The sequence below is a fragment of the Chrysemys picta genome, chromosome 20 (genome assembly GCF_011386835.1).
Source record: "Chrysemys picta bellii isolate R12L10 chromosome 20, ASM1138683v2, whole genome shotgun sequence".
Lineage (NCBI taxonomy): Eukaryota > Metazoa > Chordata > Testudines > Emydidae > Chrysemys > Chrysemys picta.
This window is the reverse complement of record NC_088810.1, coordinates 6,844,755-6,870,346: the sequence shown is the minus strand read 5'-3', so window position 1 is coordinate 6,870,346 and position 25,592 is coordinate 6,844,755. Positions and strand designations below refer to the sequence as shown.

At 47.3% G+C, this 25,592-nt stretch overlaps 2 long non-coding RNA genes across 2 annotated transcripts in view; both read left to right on the top strand.

The window, feature by feature from the left end:
- LOC135976848 (uncharacterized) overlaps nucleotides 1-25,592 on the top strand; it is a 1,653,704-nt gene that overhangs the window by 238,117 nt on the left and 1,389,995 nt on the right. The window lies entirely within an intron of this gene.
- On the top strand, nucleotides 8,047-13,852 carry LOC135976783 (uncharacterized). The gene is made up of 2 exons (XR_010594072.1): nucleotides 8,047-9,138; nucleotides 9,362-13,852. It is a non-coding gene; the product is annotated as an uncharacterized LOC135976783 (long non-coding RNA).

Here is a 25,592-nt window from a genome sequence, read left to right as displayed (position 1 = left end):
ATCTTTAGAAATCTCATATTGGTACCTTCTTTGCATTTTGTCAAATCTGCAATGTAAGTGTTCTTAAAACAAACAGCATGTGCTGGGTCATCATCTGAGACTGCTGTAACATTAAATATATGGTAGAATGTGGGTAAAACAGAGCAGGAGACATACAATCTCCCACAATGAGTTCAGTCACAAATTTAATTAACACATTATTTTTTTTGAACAAGTGTCATAAGCATGGAAGCATGTCCTCTGGAATGGTGGCTGAAGCATGAAGGGGCATATGAATGTTTAGCATATCTGAAACGTAAATACCTTCCAGTGCCGGCTACAAAAATGCCATGCAAACACCTATTCTCACTTTCAGGTGACAATGTAAATAAGAAGTGGGCAGCATTATCTCCCGTAAATGAAAACAAACTTGTTTGTCTTAGCGATTGGCTGAACAAGAAGTAGTATTGAGTGGAATTGTAGGCTCTAAAGTTTTACATGGTTTTGTTTTTGAGTGCAGTTATTTTAAAATAAAATCTACATTTGAAAGTTGCACTTTCACACAAAAGAGATTGCATTACAGCCCTTGTATGAGGTGAATTGAAAAATACTATTTTTTATATCGGAAGGACAGAACAGGTCGTGCTGGTGGGGGAGTGGCACTAGATGTGAAAAAAAAAGAGTCAAATGAAGTAAAAATCTTAAATGAACCAAACCATAGCATCTCTATTGATAGTAATTCCATATACAACCAACCACCTGACCAAGATAGTGATAGCGACTGTGAAGTGCTCAGAGAGATTAGAGAGGCTATAAAAAAAAAACAACAACTCAATAATAATGGTGGATTTCAACTATCCCCATATTGAGGCCTTCACTGACTGACATTAGCTTACTATGCCGTTTCCCTTATGCATTTAGTCCAACAGGAAGAAAAGTTGTCACTCATTTAGGGGGTCTCACAGTTGTGGGTTTCAAGTACAGATGCCTGAGGCTCGATTTCAAAAGGTGCCAAGCACCCTGGGCTACAGCAGAAGTCAGTAGGGGCTCTGGGACAATTTGCCATGACACAAGCACCTCAGCTGCTTCTGTCAGGAATAGGAGCTAACCAGCCTCATTCCAATGACACAGGAAGTCAATGGAAACAAATAACTTTCTTGTTTTTTTTTCTCTCTAAAGCGTTATGGGTGAAATGATCTGTGGTGAGTATCTCAAGTTCTCTCTCTTGGAGAATCTCTTGCATTATCTTGGCAGCTCTCATAATGGGAATTGAGACTGGAGCCATTTGAGTGAAAGGAGGCACCCTTAGTATATATCACGGTACAACCTCAGTGAAAGGAAAAAAGTGCCCCCCTCTCTTGCTGCTGCCCACCAGCCCTGACACAGAAGGATCCCCCACCGAGCAGCATCTGCGAATGGCATGAAACTGTTTGTTTCAGCTGCTGCCTTTAGTCCATGCCAAGGAGTAACAACTAGCGAGCAGAAACAAAGCTTTACCTTTTAGTTTAGGAGGTGACATTTCCCTGCTTGTCTGGTAGTTAGAGAGGGGATGTGTGAGTGCCAGGCTCAAATTCATGTTAATAACAGAGAACACCACTAGCACAATTCATAGGTTCATACATTTTAGGGCCAGAAGGGACCATTCCATTCAGCTGGTCTGACCTCCTGCATAACACCGTCCAGGGAATTTCATCCAGTCATTCCTGCAACAAGCCCATGATTTCTAGGTGAGCTTTGGGCACACATTAAAGAAAAATATCCTGTGTAGAGTCCTCACCAGCGCCTACATGTTTTAAGACTGTAAGTTGCGTTTTCAAAAGTGAGGTTCACTTTGGTACTTCATATCCCCAGACTTTCACCAGGACTCAGACTCCTAAGTGCCTACGTCAATTTTGAATGTGGGACTTGGACTCACTTTTGGAAACCCTGCTGAAGGGAAGGTGTGTGCAGAGGTCCCTACGTAAAGGGGACAAACTAGCTGAGTCAGGGCAGGCTGAGCCAAGAAGCAGAGGGTTATTTCTAGATCGAGGCTCCCGGGAGATGTTGCTTAGCAGGGGTAGGACTCACAGGAAAAGGGGCCTGAAGTGTGGAACACTGTGGGGAGCCCTCTCGCAGAAGACCTGAACTGAGGGCTGTGGGAGAAGAGAGGTTAGAAGGATGGAGAATCACCGGAGATGTGGAGGCCCTAGAATAGGGGCCCAAAAGAACTGGGGAACAGTGTGGTTGTTGCCTCTCAGGAGCAAAGGCGCCAATTCCGTGGGTGTTCTGGGGCTTCCATTAGCCAAACCTGGAAGAATGTACCTCGTAGCAGCACTGGCTTTGTGACATGCTTCCTCTCCACAATCACTTTTCCTGATCTCACAGCAGCCACTTCACCACCAGGTTCATGCCCCACAGATCAGGAGTAGGGCAGAGGGCTACTCTCAACATCACTGGGCTGCCCCCTTCAAGCACACACGGCTTCTTCCCCTTCCCTCCTGTCACCCTCTATATTGAATGCAATGCTGGGAAGTGCAATGCTGTCTCATTGAAACAGCATCCCCATGGCAGACAGAGTAAACCCTCCCACTGTGTGTAAATACTGACACACTGGCAGGGATCTGAGGAGTTTGGGAACCAGCGCATAAATCCCAGTGGTAGCTCAAATCCCCCAAAGAAAGTTTTAATTTCTAAAATAACCCTTCCCTTTAACAAATCCAAGAGCTCAGTTCCAGCCCCCCCAAATCTCCCCTTGCCCTCTCCCCCCTCATTTCCCCATCCAATGCCATCAATAGCAGTTTGGAAAGGGCACTGCTGTACAATGCACAATACTGTAAGTGAAATGCGGTCTGCCACACACAGCGGTACGGGACTAGAAAGGGATTAAACTCCTTCAGAGAGTGGGGGAGGGCTCTTGTCTGATTCCCTGTGGGTTCCTGGGACCATAATGACCATTTGCCATCTCTCCCCAGGACTAAGAATCATGAATTAATAACTCAAACGCTGACGAAACCGGATTGGCTGACTTCGATGACGACACCTGCCATTACGCTTCCTGTGCTGCCGCTTCACAACTCTCCCACCAATCAAATGCTGACTGAAAATCATGAATCATACTGAATGGGCCTCTAGCTGATTACTGTGACAGTCCTTGATTTTTTATGCTTTTTGCTGTAACAGGGAGCGGAGGGACACTGAGCTCTGTCCCGCAGCTGCCCTGGGGGATGGTGAGCGCTTTGCAAAAAATAAAATAAATACAAATGCACAAAAATGTTCAGTAGCTGTTGTTTTTTTCACTTTTTAGTAAATTTAATTTCTTTCCAGGCTGGCATAGGATTTGCTCCACTGTAAACGCTGACACTATTGTTAGTCAATTCCCAACTCTTTGTAGGCAATGATTACTGTATGGGTGGAAAGACACTCTGTTCTCCAGTATTGCTCCCTCTCCCTCAGTGAGGAAACCGGGACAGCAGCAGCACTGGGGAAAATGACTAATGGAGTGACACACAAACCCAGAAGAGCAGGAGGGAAGAGTATCTGTAAACTGAGCTACAGAACCACACTACCAGGGCTGTGAGTGAGAGAATATGTGGCAAGTTTTCCTGTCAGGGTAGATGTTCCAGCACATAATCCCTAAAGTCTAGAGGTGCCTCCTTGCACTCCATAAAATGATCCTTTTCCAGAACAGTTACACTCTTTTGGCCTGAACATCAGACTAGACACCACTCCCATTAAATCAGCCCATAAACTGCACCTCAGTCTTGCTTCTTCAAAGGACACAGATTAGGGATAAATTCATATGAAGGTTTAATTTGTTCTAAGTTATTTCGGGCTTCAGCACCTTTCACTGGCTTCTCAGCCTCATCCAGCCCAGCTCCCTACGTCCGGACTGTCACCCTCTATCCTTCATGTCACACACAATATCTCTTCCCCAAAAGACACTGGGGTTGGGCTTTGCAAAGAATCCTAAAGCAGTTAGGGGAGCTGGATACCTAACTTCCTTCGGTCTGTCTGCAAATCCCAACCTAGGGAACAGAATAATATTTTGCAAAGCAGATGGGAGCAGGGCTGCTCTTTTTGATCACTCCACTCACAACATGTCGACCGCTGCTGGAAATAAAAGTGGCAGCTCTTCCTGAACCCCTCTCCGCATTTGCATGACTCTACTGGATTGTGACTGCAAAAGCAGCCACTTCCACACAACCTGTTAGGAAGCTGTCAAAGCTTTGATCCGGTGCCCCATCAGACTGCTGTGAGGGGACCCAGTCACTGGTTTCCACATCTTTCAAGCCTCCAGAGTCTGAACAGACAGGAGCGAGAGACTGGCCCTGTCTTGGGGTCCTTATGCACACGCCCAGGGTGCTGATCTATCTAGCACCCCCTCCTGAGAGTTGCAAACAGGGTCCAACCACCCCGTTGCTAGAATCAGTGCGGAGTCCTCTGACTCCCCCGTAGCTTAAACTCACCCTCTTCCAAAATCCCACCGAAGATAGGAGCCTTCCAGTTTAACTCTCCCAGGGGGGCCATGATAAGGTGAAACATGTAACATGGAGAGACAGACTTTACATGGGATTCTAAAATACTATTGCACTTTACTTAAGCACAAGAAATACACAGAGAGAGCAGATCATATAGAAACCCACAAACATCCTAAACACAATGCCCTTCACTCTGTTTCACCCTTCCCTTGGGAATCCTTTGGGGACCCATGCCTACCCTGTGCGGCTGTGTGCCCTCTAGCAGCAGGACAACATACAGGTATATTAGTCAGCAACTGACTTTGCAGAAACAAATAGAACTCTTTCAGCTCTGGCGTGATTTCAGATGTAGCTAGCCAGGGTTCAGTCCCCCCGATGGCTCCTTCCCAGGCGAGTTTTGTCAGAAGAGATGGTCCATATGAGGATTTGAGGTGCAGTGGAACTCGGAAAGTTGGGACGAGCTTTCGCAGCCAGGGCAGCTTTTAGCTCACGGTGATGAGGGTCTGATCACCATTATTAGACATTGTGGCTCTCTGCTCCCTCTAGTGGTGGCTGATTGTTGGTGACACTCCATGTATTTGTGATTTATACCTACAAGGCATCTTCACACAAACAGGGCATTTTAAAGTGCCCTTTATATCAGGCCAACATTTTCCAAAAGTAACTAGTGATTCTGGGAAGCCCAAATTGACATGCCTTCAAAGAGATCTGATTTTCACAGGTTGGATGCTCTGCAAAAGGCATTTTGAGTTGTGCCCCCAAAATCACTAGTCACTTCTGAAAATACATTTAAATAATGATAAAACAAATGCCCAAAGAAAAATCTCCAGGTGCCTCATCTCACCCATATCAATTATTTAAGGTAACAACACAGCCCTATTAGTCCCTCCCCAGAAAAGTACCTTCAACCTTCCCCACAGCGGTTCCCTGTTTGTAACAACTCCAGGCATCAGCAGATAGAGGTGCAGCAATCCATTTTCCTCCGCACAGCGTGACCTCGCATGTACGATGCATGCGAAGTCATGAGACATTGAGAATGCCATTTTGCTCTATGATGTGGCATCCTTCACACAGCAGGACCCTGCACATACCACACGTATGAGGTCATGCGGCATGGAAGATGCCATTTAGTAGAGCAAATTGGCATCGTCTATGAGGCGTGATGTCGCATGCAACATACATGTGAGTCATGCTGTGCTGAGGATGCCATTTTGCTCTCCAAAATCTTAGAATCATAGGACTCGAAGGGACCTCGAGAGGTCATCTAGTCCAGTCCTCTGCACGCACAGCAGGACGAAGTATTATCTAGACCTTCCCTGACAGGTGTTTGTCCAACCTGCTCTTAAAAATCTGCAATGATGTAGATTCCACCACCTCCCTAGGCAATTTATTCCAGTGCTTAATCACCCTGACAGTTAGGAAGCTTTTCCTAATGTCCAACCTAAACCTCCCTTGCTGCAATTTAAACCCATTGCTTCTTTTCCTAGCCTCAGAGATTAAGAAGAACAATTTTTCTCCTTCCTCCTTGTAACAACCTTTTATGCACTTGAGCACTGTTATCATGTCCCCTCTCAGGCTTCTCTTTTCCAGACTAAACAAACCCAGTTTTTTCAGTCTTCCCTCATAGGTCATGTTTTCTAAACCTTTAATCATTTTTGTTGCACTTTTCTGGACTTTTTCCAATTCGTCCACATCTTTCCTGAAATGTGGCGCCCAGAACTGGACACAATACTCCAGTTGAGGCCTAATCAGAGCAAAGTAGAGCGGAAGAATCACTTTTCATGTCTTTCTTAAAACACTCCTGCTAATAAATCCCAGAATGATGTTCGCTTTTTTTGCAACAGTGTTACACTCTTGACTCATATTATCTGGCTTTCTATGAGTTGGAAATGCAGGTCACAGCCTCTGAAAATGCACAGCAGGATCTGGGTAGAGGCATCCATGGTTATGTTCTCTGTCTGGATACCGGCGCAGGTGGAGGAGACAGGAGCAGTGTTGGCACTGGCGATGCAGTCCTTCCTAACCATAGCGATTATATTACGTCTCCTCCCACAAACTCCCTCTCAAACACCTCTGTTCTCTAGTTCCCCGTGGTCGCTTAGCCTCTGGCTTTTAAGGCCTTCTGTCCTAGGTCAGCCCTACCCCCTCGTTAATCACACAAGGGGAGCGTGATCACAAGGCTGATTGAAGCTGAACAAGGATGATCCAGGGAAAAAGGCTCAAACAGTCCTCAGATACACAATCCCAACTGACCCTGTAACTTAAATAACCCGAAAGAGAAAGAGAAATACAAACAGCCAAACAACCTGACTCACCCCAAGATGAGTACTCGCCCATTGTTCGTTCAGCAGGGAGATCACTTCACCCTTCAAACTCCCCTGTTTGCGATCCCCAGCTGGCTAGTATTAATGTATTTCTCCTGAAAACATCCCCATGAGGTAGGGATGTGCTGCTACCCTCATTTTGTGAATGGCAAACAGAGAGCCTATGTGATTTGCCCAAGGTCACACAAGAGCTCTGTAGCAGAGCAAAGAATTCAACTCCTGGTGAGGGCCCTAACCACTGGACAAGGCTTCCTGTCTAAGGGCCTTAGAATGGGAATGAGTTTAGCTCAGCTGGTAAAACATCAGACTTCTGAAAGTCCATGGTTCAAGTCCCTGGGCAGGGTTAGGAGGGATAATTTCTCCTGTGGTATCCTTCAAGAGGCAGCTCTTCAATACTCCTTGATATAAGCAGGGGAGGGATAGCTCAATGATTTGAGCATTGGCTTGCTAAACCCAGGGTTATGAGTTCAATCCTTGAGGGGGCCATTTAGGGATCTGGGGCAAAAATCTGTCTGGGGATTGGTCCTGCTTTGAGCAGGGGTTGGACTAGATGACCTGCTGAGGTCCCTTCCAACCCTGATTCTATGTCACCATTAGTCTCAAAAGGACCTTAAATTGTATCTTTATTGCAGGGTTAACTTGAGTTATGAACATGCAAGTTACGCATCTCGACTTGTCACGCTGTAATATCCCCCTCCCACCGCTATATCCACACTGACGCTGCACTCACCCCTGTGTGACGCTAGGGCTGCTGGGGGCACATCTCAGGGTTCTTTGACCTGTAGTAACCTGCTCTTTGGATATCTTCCTAGTGAATTGTGGAATAACTTGTCTGTCCCTTCTTGGCACACCAGGGGAACCGTGGGAAGCTGCTGGAGGATGAGCAGTACTTGAGTAGCCTGCGTCTCTACAGAGACGTCATGTTAGCAGCTGGCGAGTTGCACTAACTCTAGCTTTAGCCTATATCTCATGACAGGCCAGCCAGCTCCAATGAAAAGCTCACTACACTCAAGGTAAGGGTATTTGTGTGTGGTCTGGACTTGAGTTGGGGCAACACTCAAGTGATAATTCAAGTTAGCTTTGCAGTGAAGACAAGCCCATGTAACTGTAATACAAGAACAAGAGGTTATTCAATGAAATTGAATGTAGGCAAATTCAAAATGGAACCAAAGTCTCTCAAGCGATTAAAAAAGTTAATCACAAATAATTGCACTGTTAAACAATAACAGAATACCATTTATTTAAATATTTTGGAGGTGTTCTACATTTTCAAATATATTTGTTGGTGTCACTAGGCATCACCCTAGGTAACTCGGGTGGTTGGAAGACCTGAGAGTCGATGAAGCCCGCCCCTGCTCTAGGCCAAAGTGAATCAAAGCCCCTGCATGTTAAACTTTACTAACCTGACAGGCCAGCAGCTGGGAAGCAGTAGTGATAAGGGAAACCTACATGCTTCTAGCTAGAGGACAAGATTACTTGCAGAAAGAAACAGTGAGAACAAGCTGCACTGCCAAGATCGTGTAATGTAACCAGAGGGAGAAAGGGGGAGAGGTGCGAATGGAGGAGGAGGGGTGAGAAAGGGCGGGGGAAGAAGGGAAAGGCTTAGCTGCAAAATGTATAAAAGATAAAGGTTGCTTATGTTGGTGTGCTTGATCTGAGACGTGCCTGTCTCCTTGCACCACTTTGGGATCCCAAATGAACTTTGATTGCTTCTCCACCCTGGTGTGCTCATTGGCGCGAAGCACACCGGGCAACGGACCCAACTGTTGCTGTCCTCGGGCACTCTGTGCCGGCAACTGTTTTGGCACCCAACGTGGGGCTCGAGGCTGAAATTTAGCCTTGCCCGACCCCTCTCGGAGGCCGACGGATTGCGGCGACGACTGACGCCTAGCGCGCACATGTGACTTCATCGGGGGCCTCGGCGAAGATGTGGTTTGGTCGACCCCAGAGGGCACAACCGTGCAACGCGCTCGAGTAGTGGAGAAGCAGCTGCGGGCGACGGTGAAGAACCAGTCCCATGGATAGGGTGACAGTGCATAACCAGTCCCTTGGATAAGGTAGGAACAGTCCAGTGGTGTGGACTTTTACCTGTTTTGACCTGGGGACGCCCAGTGTCTCCCTAGGGTATGGGGCAGCGACAGAGTACTGGGGCAAGGTGTACGCCCTTAGAATGCATTCTGGTGAATTGGAAAGTGTTTGAATCAGATCCGTTGACTAAAAGTAGTTTAAAAAGGTTCTGTACAGTAGATTGGCCTTAGTACCAGCTAGAGGACCAGGAAAGGTGGCCACTGGAAGGATCACTTAATTATAACACGATCCTTCAATTACTTCTGTTTTGTCAGCAAACGGGTAAATGGAATGAACATATGTATGTACAAGTATCAGAGGGGTAGCCATGTTAGTCTGAATCTGTAAAAAGCAACAGAGGGTCCTGTGGCACCTTTAAGACTAACAGAAGTATTGGGAGCGTAAGCTTTAGTGGGTAAGAACCTCACTTCTTCAGATGCAAGTAATGGTAACTTACCCACGAAAGCTTATACTCCCAATACTTCTGTTAGTCTTAAAGATGCCACAGGACCCTCTGTTGATATGTATGTACAGTTGTTTATGTTGCTAAGAGATAGGTCAGATATTTTGCAAAAGTGTAATTTGACTCCGACAGGTTCGGTAGTAGCTACTGTTAGTCCCCAGAACCCCCCCACCCCAGAGCTGTAATGGCAGGTCCAGTGTCCCCTTCGGCTATCACACTCACGCCATATAAAGACAAGGTGTCTCAGGTCCCAGAGATTGCCCCTTCGGTGAAATTTTATCTGTTGATCACCGAGACCGTGGTGTCCAGACATGGCTCAGATAGGAATCAGGCCACTACTATGCAGGTCTATACGCATGTGCCTTTTAACCCAGTGGACCTAGCAGTCTTTAAGGCACAGGCAGGGGAATTCTCAACGAATCCAAGCAAGTTTATCTCGGTCTTTGAGGGGTGCCTGGCTAGCCATAAGCCTGACTGGGATAACTGTAATATCCTCATGAGGACCCTGCTGTTGAGGAGAAGGAAGGGAAAAAAAACTGGGATTGGGAGCTTATGAACAATATCAAGCCAATTTGGCAGAGACCATTTAAGGAGGTCAAAGAAGATGAAATAACACTCACCTTACCCCCCAAGAAAGCGTGGATAATGACCCTTGCAATTGAGCCCTCAGCCATGCAAGCCCCAGAGTGGAGCCAGTGGGAGGACAAAAGGAGGGTTAAAAAGCAGCTTTGCTGGACAGTGTTGGCCCAGGGATTTAAAAATTCCCCCACTCTTTTTGGCCAGGCCCTCGCCAGAGACTTGGAGGAGTGGGACAATGAGGACAAGGTCCTCCTCCTGCAATATGTGGATGACTTGTTAATTGCTGCTGTGGGTCTAATCCCTTACCTTAAAGCCACTGTGAGCCTCCTGATCTTTGTTGGACTCCGAGGATATCGGGTAGCACAAAGTAAGGCTCAGATCGCCCTCCCAGAAGTACTGTACTTAGGGTTTCACATAAGGCAGGGGGAGCGTCAGCTTTCAATCGAAAGGAAGGAAGCTAGCTGTCAAATTCCTATCCCAAGCAATCGTAAATGGCTCAGGGCATTTCTGCGCATGGCAGGCTTCTGCAGAATATGGATCCCAGAGTTTGGACTGTAGGCTAAACCCTTGTACGAATGCGTTAAGGGAGCGGATCACGACCCCTTTCACTGGTCCTCAGAAGCTGACAAGGCATTTAAGGTTCTAAAAAGGAAAGTTATTGGACACCAGAGGTTGTACTGAGTGGAATCCTCAAAAGTGGGTGTGCTTGTCCTGGTTTGTTGCTCCAAAGCTCTGTATAGAAGTTATTTTATTGGAAGCGTGTATAATGGCAATGTGTATGTGTTCATTGTTGGGAAAAGGTGTATCAGTGAAGAGTGGAAGTTTCCTTTGTAGGTTAAAAGAAGCCAAGAAAGGGAGAAGGAAAAAGAACAGAAAGAGTTAACTGGAAAATATAGCTAGCAAGCTCAGTCCAAAGATAAGATGCTGGCCCCATCCAAGGACATTGTTCACAGCTAAGACTTGGCTGACAACCGAGGAAAGGGGGGCCTGAATGTGCCCAAGCAACTATGAGATCTGCAAAATACTGCCAGGCATTAATGAAATGTGTTAGGTTTCTTTTCTCACAGATAAAAGAAGTGCTCACCAAAGACCCTAGCAGCCCTGGGTCTGCCGGACCTCACTAAGCCGTTCCAACTGTATGTGAATGAAAGAAAAGGGGTGGCCCTGGGAGTGCTTACTCAGTTATTAGGCACCTGGAAATGTCCCGTGGCATATTTCTCTAAACAACTGGATCAAGTTGCCAAGGGGTGGTCAGCATGTTTACGGGCGGTCGCAGCAACTGCCCTAGTGCTTGGGGAAGCTGAGAAACTGACACTGGGGGGAATTGTGCAAGTGTATACTCCCCACGTGGTCCAAGCCCTGCTGGATACTAAGGGTGCTCTCTGGCTCACACAGGCTTGGGTAGCTGGGTATGAGGCTAAACTGTTAGAAAATCCTGAAGTTACCCTACAGTCCTGTCCCTCCCTTAACCCAGCCACCCTGTTACCGGAGCAGGAACACGACTGTTTGGAGGTCATAGATGCCCAATACTCCAGCCGCCCGGATTTAAAAGATCAACCCGTCCCGAATGCTGATTATGAGTGGTACACCGATGGCAGTAGTACTGTTACAAATGGACAAAGGAGGGATGGCTCCGCTCCATAGAAGGAAAAATCCTCCTACCAAAGAATCCAATACGGCTAGTGCTACAGAAACTACATCAGACCACCCACACTGGCAGAGAGGCTTCCCTACAGTGGCCTGATGCTTTGCCCCTTGTTTTGCTCTGAGTTCGCGCTCTCCCTAAGGGCAGATTAGGGCTTAGTCCCTTCGAGATTATGTTTGGAAGGACATGGCCTATGAACGGTACACCAGTTCTGGCAGGGGAGTGGGAGGTAGGCTGTGGCTTTTTGTCTCAGTATATGTGCTCTCTGTCTGCTGTTCGCTGTTCTCTCCACAGGTATACCAGAGATTTGCAGTCTCTCCCGCTGGATGCCCCGTCCACTCCCTGCAACCTGGTGACTCCGTTCTCATTTGGACCTGGAAGGACGAGCCTCTCCAAGAGAAGTGGAAGGGACCCCACACCGTCCTGCTGGTCTCCCACACAGCAGCAAAGGTCAAGGGACACAAGAACTGGATTCATCACTCCCGTCTGAAGGCAGTGCCCGCTCCTGAATGGAGGACCATGCAGCCTACGGAAAAGACTGCCAACGATGACCTGGGACTTAAACTGTTATTCAAAAGACAATAAGGTCTACTGGGAATACCCTGTGACCTCTTTGGACAGCCATAGCACACTCCCCGCAAAAACTCTGAGCATTGGTTGTGTTTATTTTCACAGGGCCGGCATAACCTGGTGGCCTGGTCCCTTTTGTTTTTAATCTGCCTGCTATTGGTAATTGTTATTTTGTGGGTATTTGGGGAATTGTAATTGTTAGACCCCAGGGTCACCTGCCCAAAATGAAATCAGTTCCAGGGTCTGCCACTGTGTTACTCTTTGCCATAGGGGCACTCCTCTCATTGACTCCCATTTCCCCCCAGGCACATGCGGGATGGAAAGGAATCCCTAAAATCTTAGAAACAAATACGTATGAGGCCCTGAAGGTTTGCTTTGCCCAAGAGTTTAACCTCTCTAACTGCTGGGTATGCTCTCAAATCCCGCACCATGCAGCAGGGTTACCTTGGAGGGTAGTCCCCCAAAATTGGTTAGATATCTGTTGGAGATGGTTCAGTAGGGGAAGAAATACTTCGGGTACCCCGCTGTCACAAAACTTTACCACTGAATCCCAGTATTCATTAAGGGACGATCCCTGGAAGCCACAGGCCAATTCAATGCATATCCCTTCCCCTATTAGGCTGCGGTCAGTGGCCCCCGGGTTGGTGTGCTATCAACAGTTCAAGTCCAGCCATCACACCTGGTTTGCTGGGAATAGCACCTGTCAGTATTATTTATCCCCTAACAGTGACGCTTCCATCCCTGTCTATGTTAATGGCAAATCTGACTCTACCTCCCGGTTCAGACCTTTTAATGACAGACAAACAGGTGGAGTAGCAGTTATAATGGCTTGGTAGGGAATGTCCACTCCTTTTACATTTGCGGTACCTCCGCCTATAAGTGGCTACCGCATCGGTGGTATGGAAGCTGCTATCTAGGATATCTTGCCACTCCCCTTTGTGTCCTCCCTAAACTGCCCCCTGGCTGCCCCAGACAGCATAGATCTTTGTATGCCACCCCAGAGCCCATTACGGAAGGAGACAGGTTGGGTATGATCCGCCTCCCATCCTATGGGGTGGGATGGCTAACCCAATTTTATCATAGACTCTCTGTGTTTCTCACCAAGTATGCCAATGAGACCTTAGCCATAGAGAAGAGCCTTAACTCAGAGCTTTACCAGCTCCGGTTGCTGTCCCTGCAAAACAGACAGGCCTTAGATTATGTTTTAGCCTCCCAGGGCAGAGTGTGTGCCCTTATTGGGAGTGAATGTTGTACTTATGTCCCGGAAAACTCACAGGACATTAACAAGCATGTCCTGTCAGCCGAACACGCTTTTGAGCAGTGGAAGGCCCAGGAAAGGGAACCCACAGTTTTCTATTCTCTTTGGAGTTGGTTGCCTGACCTAGGAGGACTGGGGGGTAGCCTTGTGCGTCTCCTTCTCACAGGTGTGGTACTGTGCCTGGTCACCCTCCTCCTGATGGCTTGTTTTAAGATGCTCTTCCGTAAGCTTTGTGCCCCCCGTTCCCCAAAAATCCCGGCATACCCTCTCATTGAGAACCCCAGCTCCATGGCACTCAATTGTATCTTGTCTGTAGAATATGAGAAAACTCAGCCAAAAGCTTGTTGAGTATTCTCAAAGGAAGGAGTTGTTGGTAGGATGGGAGGGGGGGTGGTCTGAAAGGCAGGTGGTCTGAGTGGTCTGCTAGACCCCCCCAAAGTGGGGTAAAATGAGGGTTGCCAATTTTGGTTGAACGTATTCCTGGAGGTCTCATCACATGACATAATCTTTCATTAAAGCTTAATCTTCAATTCCAGGAGATATCCTGGAGGGTTGGGATCCCTAGAGAACCCAGGAGTACTGGCTCTCAGCCCCCCCTCCTCTGACCCATTACACCCCACTTCCCTCGCAGACCTGGTGCTGGAACCAAGATGACACGATGGAAAAGATTCTCGGAGGTGCTGCTCTCCCAGACTCCAGTGCTGTGGGGACTTGTCATTAGTTATATTACAGAGGTGCCCGGATAGACCCCAACAGATCAGGGTCCCATTGGGCAGGGTGCTGCCCAGACATAGTCCCTACCGCAGCTGAGGAAACATTTTGAAACAAAGAAATTCACTTCATTTCACGTCATTCCAAAATTTCTTTTTGAAATGTTGGTTGGACTTGGTTTTCTCTTGTCTGTATTTTTTCTGTTTGTTTCCTCTCAGCTCTGTCGGCTATTTCAGAACATGTCAGTAGCTGCGGGGCACAATATGCACTAGACTCCGAGATTCCAAGGCAGAAGGGACCATCATAATCATCTCTTCTGACCTCCTGTGTCACACAGGCCTGATTACGGCCCCCAAATAATCCCTAGAGCGGCTTTTTTAGAAAGACGTCCCATCTCCAACCCCCTTGGTAAGATATTCCAGTGATTCATTATTCTCACTATTAAAACTCGGCCCCTTTCCCATCTGAATGTATCTAGCTACATCTTCCAGCCATTGCATCATGTTACACCTTCTCTGAGAGATTGAAGAGCTTGTTATCAAACATCTAATTCTTCCAAGACTCCTTCCAAGCCACAACAGGTGCTTATAAACGACTCCGGGAATGTCACCATGGGACAGAGCAGAGCATGGGACGGATTCTATTCTGAGAACATGACACAGTAGCTGAAATGGTCCATTTATTTTATTTGATTTTGTTCCTAAAATCCATCAGACCAGCTTCTGCTCAGTGCTGCTCGGACACCCGGTCTCTCCTGTCGCTTGGAGAGGCTGCACTCTGTTCTCAGCGCGCCAGCTCGCTCCACACTTGTTTGGGGACGGCTCTCCAAGCTGGGTACCACCCATCCAGCTCACAGTGCAGATCATAGAATCATAGACTCAGAGAAGATTAGGGTTGGAAGGGACCTCAGGAGATCACCTAGGACAACCCCCTGCTCAAAGCAGGACCAATCCCAACTAAATCATCCCAGCCAGGGCTTTGTCAAGCCGGGTCTTAAAAGCCTCTAAGGAAGGAGATTCCACCACCTCCCTAGGGAACCAGTTCCAGTGCTTCACCACCCTCCGAGTGAAATAGTGTTTCCTAATATCCAACCTAGACCTCCCCTCCTGCAACTTGAGACCATTGCTCCTTGTCCTGTCATCTGCCACCACTGAGAACAGCCGAGCTCCATTCCCTTTGGACCCCCCCCTTCAGGCTGCTATCAAATCCCCCCTCACTCTTCTCTTCTGCTAAACAACTCCAGTTCCCTCAGCCTTTCCTCATAAGTCATGTGCCCAGCCCCTAATCATTTTCGTTGCCCTCCGCAGGACTTTCTCCAATGTATTCACATCTCTTCTGTAGTGGGGGCCCCAAACTGGACACAATACCCCAGATGTGGCCTCACCATGCTGAATAGAGGGGAATAATCACTTCCCTGGATCTGCTGGCAATGCTCCTAGTAATGCCCGGATCTGCCCAGAGTGTCTCTGTTTTCTGTTGCGGTGAGCCAGGGGGCGCTTTGACAAAAGTTCCCCGTGACATGGAAATTCCCAGTTTCTAACAAGTCTCCTCACAGGGCTCGGATCCCGTCGTGTCTGCAGAGGAAATCCCACTCAACCACCGGGGCGTGTGGGCTCAGCCGCATAAACCGGGGTCCTGGGTTAGAGGGGACGTGCAGCCCCCAGGTCTGCGGCTCTTCCAGGCACTGACAATCCCGGCCGCTGTAACCAGACGCGGTCACAACACGAGTAGGGCTTGCCCTGCTCTTTCTAGGCCAGCACACAAGGGGTCCTGAACCCAGGGGTAGAGAACCCAGGAGTCCTGACTCCCAGCCCCACCCCCACTAGATCCCACTCCCCTCCCAGAGCTGGGGCTAGTCCAGACTCCCTGCCCCTCCCCGGCACGCCGTGTGGGACATTCCCAGATTTGCAGACCCAGAGCCGGGATCTCGGCCTGTTACTGGAACATGCCTGGTTAATGATGAACCCCTGAACCTGCTTGGGTAGGCAGGCATGGGACAGGGGGCTGGATCTTTGCTCTCTGCCCCTCACCTGCTCCCCGCAGGGTGTCAGATAAGTGAGGCCACCTGGCCTTTAAACTTAGGGGTGTCTGGGGATCTGGGCTGTTTTTAATCCAAAGCCCAAGGGGTGAATGCCCCTCCAGGCTGGGCTGACGGGAATGGGGAGCATCCTTTAAGACACTCCAAGCTCTGGCCTTCTTGTTTGCAGGACACAGGGCAACATTTTCAGATGTTTGTGGCAGATTATGATGGACTCCATATTTAGCTGGATCAGCTTGGAAAAGATTCCCAGAGATGCTGCTCCCCCAGACTCCAGTGCTGTGGGGACTTGACAGAGGTGCCCGGATAGACCCCAACAGATCAGGGTCCCGTTGGGCCGGGTGCTGCCGAGACACAGTGAGAGACAGTCCTTGCCACAGCTGAGGAAACACTTTGAAACAAACAAATTCACTCCATTTCAGTGTAATTTTTGATAAGTCCGTTGGACTTGGGTTTTCTTTTGTGTGTGTATTTTCCCCGTTTGTTTTATCTCAGCTCTGTCGGCTATTCCGATCATGGCAGTAGCTGTGGGGCACAATATGCACTAGACTCTGAGATCCCAAGGCAGAAGGGACCATTGTTATCATGTCATCTGAACTCCCATGTCACACGGGCCTGAGAACGGCCCTCAAATAATCCCTAGAGTGGATCTTTTAGAAAGACGTCCCATCTCCACCCCCCTTGGTAAGCTATTCCAGTGAATCGTTATCCTCACTGATAAAAATCTGCGCTTTTCCCACCTGAATGTATCTAGCTTCATCTTCCAGCCATTCCATCATGTTACACCTTCTCTGAGAGATTGAAGAGCTCGTTATCAAACATCTAATTCTTCCAAGACTCCTCGTAGGCTACAACAGGTGCTTATAAATGACTCCGGGCATGTCACCATGGGACAGAGCAGAGCACGGGACAGATTCTATTCTGATAACACGACACAGTAGCTGAAATCGTCATTTTGTTTTATTTAATTTTGCTCCTAAACTCCATCAGGGCAGCTGCTGCTCAGCGCAGATCGGACACCCAGCCTCTCCTGTCGCTCGGAGCGGCTGCACTCTGGTCTCAGGTGCTAGCTCGCTCCGCGCTCATGTGGGGATGGCTCTCGAGCGGGGAACCACTCCCCTGCCCGGAGTGTCTCCTGTTCAGTGTGGCGGTGAACCAATGGGGCGCTTTGACACAAATTTCCCATGACATAGTCTCCTCGCAGGGATCGGATCCAGGTGGATCAGCAGATCAAATGGGCTGTGTTGTCTAGGTTCCGGTTGGAGTGACCGGCCGTGAGATCCCAGGGCTGAGCTAGCAGGGGGCTGCGGGTCGGGAGTGAGGGGCTCCGGCAGAGCTGGTGGGGGCGGGGAGCATAGAAGAGCGCATTTCGAATGTCTCTACCTCGAAGGCTGTCAGAGACCTGAGCTAATAAAGTGGAGCTGCGGGCGCTGGATTTACACCCTGACAGGATGTGATGATCCCCCGCCGCAGACAGCACAGCAGGGCAGGGGCGTGTGGCTCGGCCGTGCAAACCAGGATCCTGGTTAGAGGGGACGTGCAGCCCCCCGGTCTGCGTCTCTGCCAGGCGCTGACAATCCTGGCCGCTGTAACCAGACGGGGTCACACCGCGAGTAGGGCTTATCCCACTCATCTAGGCCAGCACACAAGGGGTCCTGAACTCAGGGGTAGAGAACCCAGGAGTCCTGACTCCCAGCCCCACTAGATCCCAATCCCCTCCCAGAACTGATGCTAGTCCATACTCCCAGCCCCTCCCCGACACAGAGGTGCATGGATAGACCCCAAGAGATCAGGTTTCCATTGTGCTAGGCTCTGCTCTAGGGCCGGTGCAAGCACTAGGCAAACTAGGCAGCCGCCTAGGGCGCCATGATTTGGGGGGCACCAAAAAGCGGTGCCTAAAAATAAGACCAGATAGCAATCAAGATGCAGGCTGCAGATCGTTGACTGTAGGGAGGATGTAGATAAGAACCATGCTCCCAATGAATTAATCTCCTGCCATTTAGACAGCCAGCAATTAGGGACGTCCTTGATTAGATCGCAGACTCTAGGGAGGATGTGATAAAAACCACGCTCCCAATTGCTCTCTGACTCCTGCCATTTAGAAAGCCAGTGAAGTCCTTTGATATTTGTACAGATGGCTGTGTGGGTAGGTCCATTATTACAGGACTAGCACCTCTGTCTTGTAGATTGCACAGCAGAGCCAGAAGGAGAGTGGAGCAGCTTGCGGCCGGAAGTGTAAGACCCCCCGCTGGGGCTGAGCGGTGCTGTCAGTGCAGTGCAGGCCGGGGCCGGCTTGCACATGGCAGCTCCTCGGAGAGCGGGCTGCAGGTTTTCCAGGGCAGAGGTAATCCTCAGTGGGATCAGAGGATAATGGCTTGTAGAATGTGGTGTTAGAGAGCTGTCTAGCAGCCTCTTGGTCATAAAGCAACTTATTCATGATGACGACAGCCCCTCCTTTATCAGCCTTTTTAATTATGATGTCACAGTTGTTCCTGAGGCTGTAGATGGCGTTGTGTTCAGCATGAAAGATGATCCCTGACTCTCACAGATCTTGGGAGACAGACCTGTCCTTGCTTACAGACAACCCCCAAACCTGAAGCAAATACTCACCAGCAACCACACATCACTGAACAAAAACACTAACCCAGGAACCTATCCTTGCAACAAAGCCCAATGCCAACTCTGTCCACATATCTATTCAAGTGACATCATCATAGGACCTAATCACATCAGCCATAACATCAGGGGCTCGGTCACCTGCACATCTACCAATGTGATATATGCCATCATGTGCCAGCAATGCCCCTCTGCCATGTACATTGGCCAAACCGGACAGTCTCTATGCAAAAGAATTAATGGACACAAATCTGACCTCAGGAATCATACTACTCAAAAACCAGTGGGAGAACACTTTAACCTGTCTGGCCATTCAATGACAGACCTGCAGGTGGCTATTTTACAACAGAAAAGCTTCAAAAACAGACTCCAAGGAGAAACTGCTGAACTCGAATTGATATGCAAACTTGATACAATCAACTTAGTTTTGAATAAAGACTGGGAATGGCTGAGCCATTACAAACATTGAATCTATCTCCCCATGTAAGTACTCTCGTACTTCTTATCAACCTGTCTGTACTCGGCTATCTTGATTATCACTTCAAAAGTTTTTTTTTCTCTTACTTAATTGGCCTCTCAGAGTTGGTAAGACAACTCCCACCTGTTCCTGCTCTCTGTATGTGTCTGTATATATATCTCCTCAATATATGTTCCATTCTATGCATCCAAAGAAGTGGGATGTAGCCCACGAAAGCTTATGCTCAAATAAATTTGTTAGTCTCTAAGGTGCCACAAGTACTCCTGTGCTTTTTGCGGATACAGACTAACACGGCTGCTACTCTGAAACATTTCACCTTGAGGATCTTTGAATCCTACCGTGCCCGCCGCCCCCCTCCACAACGAAACCCGGTCTGCTTCCCTTGCGCTCCCCAGCCAAACCCAAACCCCTACTGACTCAACCCCGTCTGCTTCCCTTCCCCACCAAACCCGATACCCCACTGACTCAACCAGGTCTGCTTCCCTTCCACTCCCCAGCCAAACCCAATCCCCCACTGACCCGAACCCAATCTGCTTCCTTCTCCTCCCGGCCAAATTCGAACCATCACTGACTGAATCCAGTCTGCTTCCCTTCCCCACCTAACCCGATACCCCACTGAATCGGTCTGCTTCCCTTCCCCTCCCCAGCCAAACCCGATCCTCCCAGTGACCGAACCCAGTCTGCTTCCTTCTCCTCCCAGCCAAACTCGAACCATCACTGACTGAATCCGGTCTGCTTCCCTTCCCCTCCCCAGCCAAACCTGATTCTCCCTGTGATCGAACCCGGTCTGCTCCCCTTGTACTCCCCAGCCAAACCCGAACCCTTCCCCTCAGAAAAATAAATTCTAAATTATAATGTGTTACTCTGTGACAGTGTATTGGGTATAATGTATGTGATTTATTTTAAGATTCATGCTATGTTGTGCAAAGTGAAAACAACCACAACGTCAGCACTGTCAGGTTGTTCATTTATTTTCATTAAATATGTAGACTAAATAATTAAATTAATAATTTTTCAAGCTAAACACGTATTAATTCTAATGAAGAATGCCACATTATGCAGTATTCATTTTTGAACGTTTTTAATAAGCGATGCTGGGGGGGAGGGGCGCAAGGTGGAAGTTTCGCCTAGGGCGTAAAATATCCTTGCATTGGCCCTGTCTGTAACTGTATAAATCACTGTTGCGACCACTGTTCTATATTTGCAGCAAATATTGTATAAAGGTTGTCAAGCAAGGGGTCTATGGAGACGTTATGGTTTGTTGGTTATGAGTACAGTGTCTATATCTGTGTATCATTTTTGTAGTTGAAGTTATGAAAATTGGCTCTATACTGGCTATATTTCAAACTTATGCTATTCTTCTGGGTGACACCCACCATGGACAATTCTGACCAGTGGTAAAGTTAACAAAGTATGACAAAAGTGTCAGACACCTTAAAATCCCCACCAATATGTACCACCATCCATACATCGTATTGTGCTGATGAATTCTGCAGGCCTGAAGCAGGAAGACCGGTCCCACCACTCCTGCTCGGGCTGTCCCTGGGCTATCGCTGTTACTGCCTTGCCCTGTTAACAAAGCAAAAGGGAAAGAAAAAGAAAGCAACAAAAATGCATCTATTGGGGAAACTGAGGCACATATAAAACTCTCGAAGTCATTAGTTGTCCCGTTATGGCTCTTTCTGGCTTCTGTCATGGATGTCGTTTGCCTGGTTTAGGAGGTTGCAACAACAATATTCTGTCCAGGGATCAAGGGGCTACTATTGCTGGTCAAAGGGCTTCCCGTTCCGCTCCAGGCCACCACATGGGGAATAGGGTTTGTCCCCCAGGGATCCATGGAACGTTCAGGGCCACCCACCAGGTATTTTGCTGTGGCCCTACTGTGTCTATCCGGTCTATGCATAGCCCCCATGGCTCCTCCCCTCCACCCTTATGCCACACTGTGGCTCAGGCCCCATCAGCCACTCAAACCAGGGAGAGCCTCTGGAGGTATTTTCCCTCCTTATAATTATAATTATCCAGAAAATCCCATAAACAGATGGAAACCTGAATCGTTCAGGCAGATGGCAAGTCCACAACTGAGGCCCACGATGCCATGACCAGAAACCTAGGGAGAAACATATGTTTTGAGCTGATTGGCATGTGCCCATTTTAGTTTGCCTGGTAGCTGAAGCTGGTACCCTGCCGGGGAGATGCGATTCACAATGGGGTACGGACCCATCCACTTGGCGTCCGGAGTGTGGGCCACCTTCCCCAGCTTTTGCAACATACACTTCCATCCTCCCCAGCCCACTGGCTCAAGGTCTGGGGTAGCCAACAGTGCTAGCAATAAGACAAACAACACAAGACAAGACATAGGTTCATGTTATTTTGGGTTGCTCTTCAGCTGGTATCAGCTTTTCTTGATTTTCTGAAAGATAAAAAGAACATGTTGCTACCATTTTGGGGGTGGCAGATTATTGTTTATGTAAGTAGAGTCAGGATGAGCTCTACCCTGCCATCTGGTGGTGAATTATGGTGAGTTGTGGAAAAGAATTTCAGGGGCTGATCTTTGCATAGGCACACCCACCCCGCCTAGCATGAGCCCAAACGGTCACTTTGGCTGCTGTGGTATCCCCAGTTTCTCTGTTATTGGGGCAGGAGAATAAAGTGTTGTTACCTTAATTATGTGACTCAAGGACAATGAAACTGTTTTATGACAGAGGGACTCGCCATCAACTAAATAGCACTTGCTAGACAAGGGTTCCAAAACCAAATGACTTGAGAGAGAGGCTGGAGACAAGTATTTCTATCTGATGCTATGGGGCCTTTTTGAAGGTCTGAAATATCAATTGTACCATCTCTCTATTGTAAAATATTAGAGCTAATTTTAATTCCATTAGGAGTCTAGTTATAGGCTGCTGAGATGAATTCATTTTGGGCCAATGGTGTACCAGTACTAAGATCACATCATTAAAGAGCTAAAATTACTAAAAGCTGTGGAGGAACTTGAAGCTATGTTGCTGAGCAGCTGGTGGAGCAGAGCAGTTAATGGAATGGCTGGAGGGGCTCATTGGATGGCTGGTGGAGTAGCTTGTGGTGAAGACTGCAGCAGAAACCCATGGAGAGGCTGGGCAGTCAGCCTCTGACTGTGTAAGGTGCCCCTTTACACTGCTGTCTGCTCCCCCCAGGCTGGGAGGTAAAACTCTGCAGATAAACTTTTGAACTCTGGGGCTGCACTGACCAGGAACAGAGACGTTAGAGTGGTTGGACTTTTGGGTGATTTTTTGGGTTGCTGGACTTAAGACCCTGAGGGGAAAAGGACATTGCCAAACTTACTTGGGGGGTGGAGGGAGTCTTTTGCTCATGGTTTGTGTTATGAATCCTGTTTGTGGTGTTTCCCCAACATAATGCTGCATTGTTTCCCTCCTTTATTAAAAGGATTTTGCTACACTCAGACTCCGTGCTTGCGAGAGGGGAAGTATTGCCTTTTAGAGGCGCCCCGGGTGTGGTATGTAATTGTCCCAGGTCACTGGGTGGGGGCTCGAGCTGGTTTTGCATTGTGTTATTGAAACAGAACCCCTAGATACTGAACCCGGCTCTTGTTGCTGCCAACTCAGACGGGCAGAAGGGTTACACTTAAAATATTCCTTTCTTTTACAAATACCCTTGCTGATTGCAGGCAAAACAGAGGAATTACCCCCATATTTTCCTGTTTGTTCTATAGGCAGGCCAGGTTTCAGTGGCTTCTACCTTTATCAGTTAGGCTGTGACGTTGTGCAGTCTATATGGTTTTATAGAAACATAATAAGAAGTAAATATAATGTAACTGGAATATGCTTCATGCAAAAGGTCTCTTGTAAGGTATCGTTACAAAGCTTATAATGTGCTGAGTGAGATCATCCTATTTGTATAAATGTACCACTCTTGTATCTGAAACTAGAAATATAAACTATAACTCTGAGGGCCTATTGTAATTATGCAAAGTGTGGGCAATTAATAGTGGTTTGGAATCTTGATGACTCCCATTAACCAGGACCATTGTCTGCAGATGGCTGTGCTTACCTGTTAGTCTTCCTGTATATGTGTGTGCTGGCAAGTGGGTAATGAAGTCTTGCAGTGACATGTGATCATGTCACCTGAACTGGAATCCATCTTTAACCTGGTGCTTTTCCAGTGGGGGGAAACCCAGAGGAACAATGGGTTCCTGCCTTATACAAAAAATATATAAAGGGGTGGAAGAGAACAAGGAAGGAAAGGTGCCATCATGAAAAATCCCCTAGCTATCACCTGAGCTGCAACAAGAGCTGTACCAGGGGAAAGAATTGTGCCCAGGCCTGGAAGGTGTCCAGTCTGAGAAAAAGCTTACTGAAGCATCTCTGAGGGTGAGATTATCTGTATTCAGTTTGATTAGACATAGATTTGCACATTTTATTTTATTTTGTTTGGTGACTTACTTTGTTCTGTCTGTTACTACTTAGAACCACTGAAATCCTACTTTCTGTATTTAATAAAATCACTTTCTACTTAGTAATTAACTCAGAGTATGTATTAATACTTGGGGGAGCAAACAACTGTGCATATCTCTCTATCAGTATTATAGAGGGCAAACAATCTATGAGTTTACCCTATATAAGCTTTATACAGGGTAAAACAGATTTATTTGGGTTTAGACCCCATTGGGAGTTGGGCATCTGAGTGCTAAGGACAAGCACACTTCTGTGAGCTGTTTTCAGGGAAATCTGCAGCTTTGGGACAAGTAATTCAGACCCTGGGTCTGTGTTGGAGCAGATGGGTGTGTCTGGCTCAGCAAGACAGGGTGCTGAAGTCTTGAGCTGGCAGGGAAAACAGGAGCAGAGGTAGACTTGGTACATTGGGTGGCAGCTCCCAAGGGGGTTTCTGTGATCTAACCCATCCTTGCTGATTGCAGGCAAAACAGAGGAATTACCACCATATTTTCCTCTGTTTGTTCTATAGGCAGGCCAGGTTTCAATGGCTTCTACCTTTATCAGTTAGGTTATTTGCATTAACACAGACGCTTTCTGGCTTACTTTTGGATCCAAATGTATCAGCAGTTCAGAGACTCCATCTTAAAAGGGACACAATCAACTTTCACCAGAGTTCTGATTACTTTTAACTTCTGCTTCCAAAATGCACAACGATCTGAAAAAGAAAACACAACCTCCTTTGGAGCCCTAATAGGATTTTTATTAAGTAGTATGGTATGTTTTTGCATTTCTTCTACCCCTTTTACACTATACACTGCACATGTTCTGAGGAAAATGCACATTGCTTCCATAATTTAATTTATGACATTAGCCATATCAATTTTTGCATAAGGTGTAACTGTTTCAGAGTGGTAGCCGTATTAGTCTGTTTCAGCTAAAAGAATGAGGAGTACTTGTGGCACCTTAGAGATTAACAAATGTATTTGGGCATAAGCTTTCGTGGGCTACATCCCACTTCTTCGGAATAAATGGTCACAAATTTGACATCAGGAATCATAACATTCAAAAACCAGTAGGAGAACACTTCAACCTCTCCAACCACTCAGTGACAGACTTGAAGGTAGCAATTTTGCAACAAAAAAGCTTCAAAAACAGACTCCAAAGAGAGACTGCTGAATTTGAATTAATATGCAAATTAGATACCATTAACTTAGGTTTGAACAGAGACTGGGAATGTTGGGTCATTACACTAATTGGATCTATTTCCCCATGTTAAGTATCCTCACACCTTCTATGGGCCATCTTGATTATCACTTCAAAAGTTTTTTTTCTCCTGCTGATGATAGCTCATCTCAATTGATTGGCCTCTTACAGTTGGTATGGCTACTCCCACCTTTTCATGTTCCCTCTATGTATAAATACCTTCTTGCCGTATGTTCCATTCTATGCATCTGATGAAGTGGGCTGTACCCCAGGAAAGCTTATGCTCAAATAAATTTGTTAGTCTCTAAGGTGCCACAAGTACTCCTGTTCTTTTAACTAAATGTTAGTTTACGTATCAGGAATTTAACCAAGTTCTCTGTTACTATGGATCTTCCAAATCAGTTTAACCTTGCATGACAACTGTGGTACTCCTACAAATCTTATTTGTTGTGTTTACTTAGGGTTAGGGTTGACTTTTATTGTTTGATGGCTATTGCAGCATCAAACTTGGGCCTCATTTTCTTTGTCAATGTACCCAATTATTGTAATGGTGATGGTTTTATTGTATTCCCAATTATTATGATTTGCATTTGCATCATTGTGTTATATCTGGTGTTTAGTAAATTCTAATGGTTTTAGTTATATTCACCTGGTTATAACAGTTTGGTTTGTTTGCAACAGTTCACCTCTGCCCTACAACAACTACTGTAATGATCATAGATCAAGGGGCGGAGTGTTGTAGGAGCACCAGTGATCTGTATGCTATGTATAACCTGT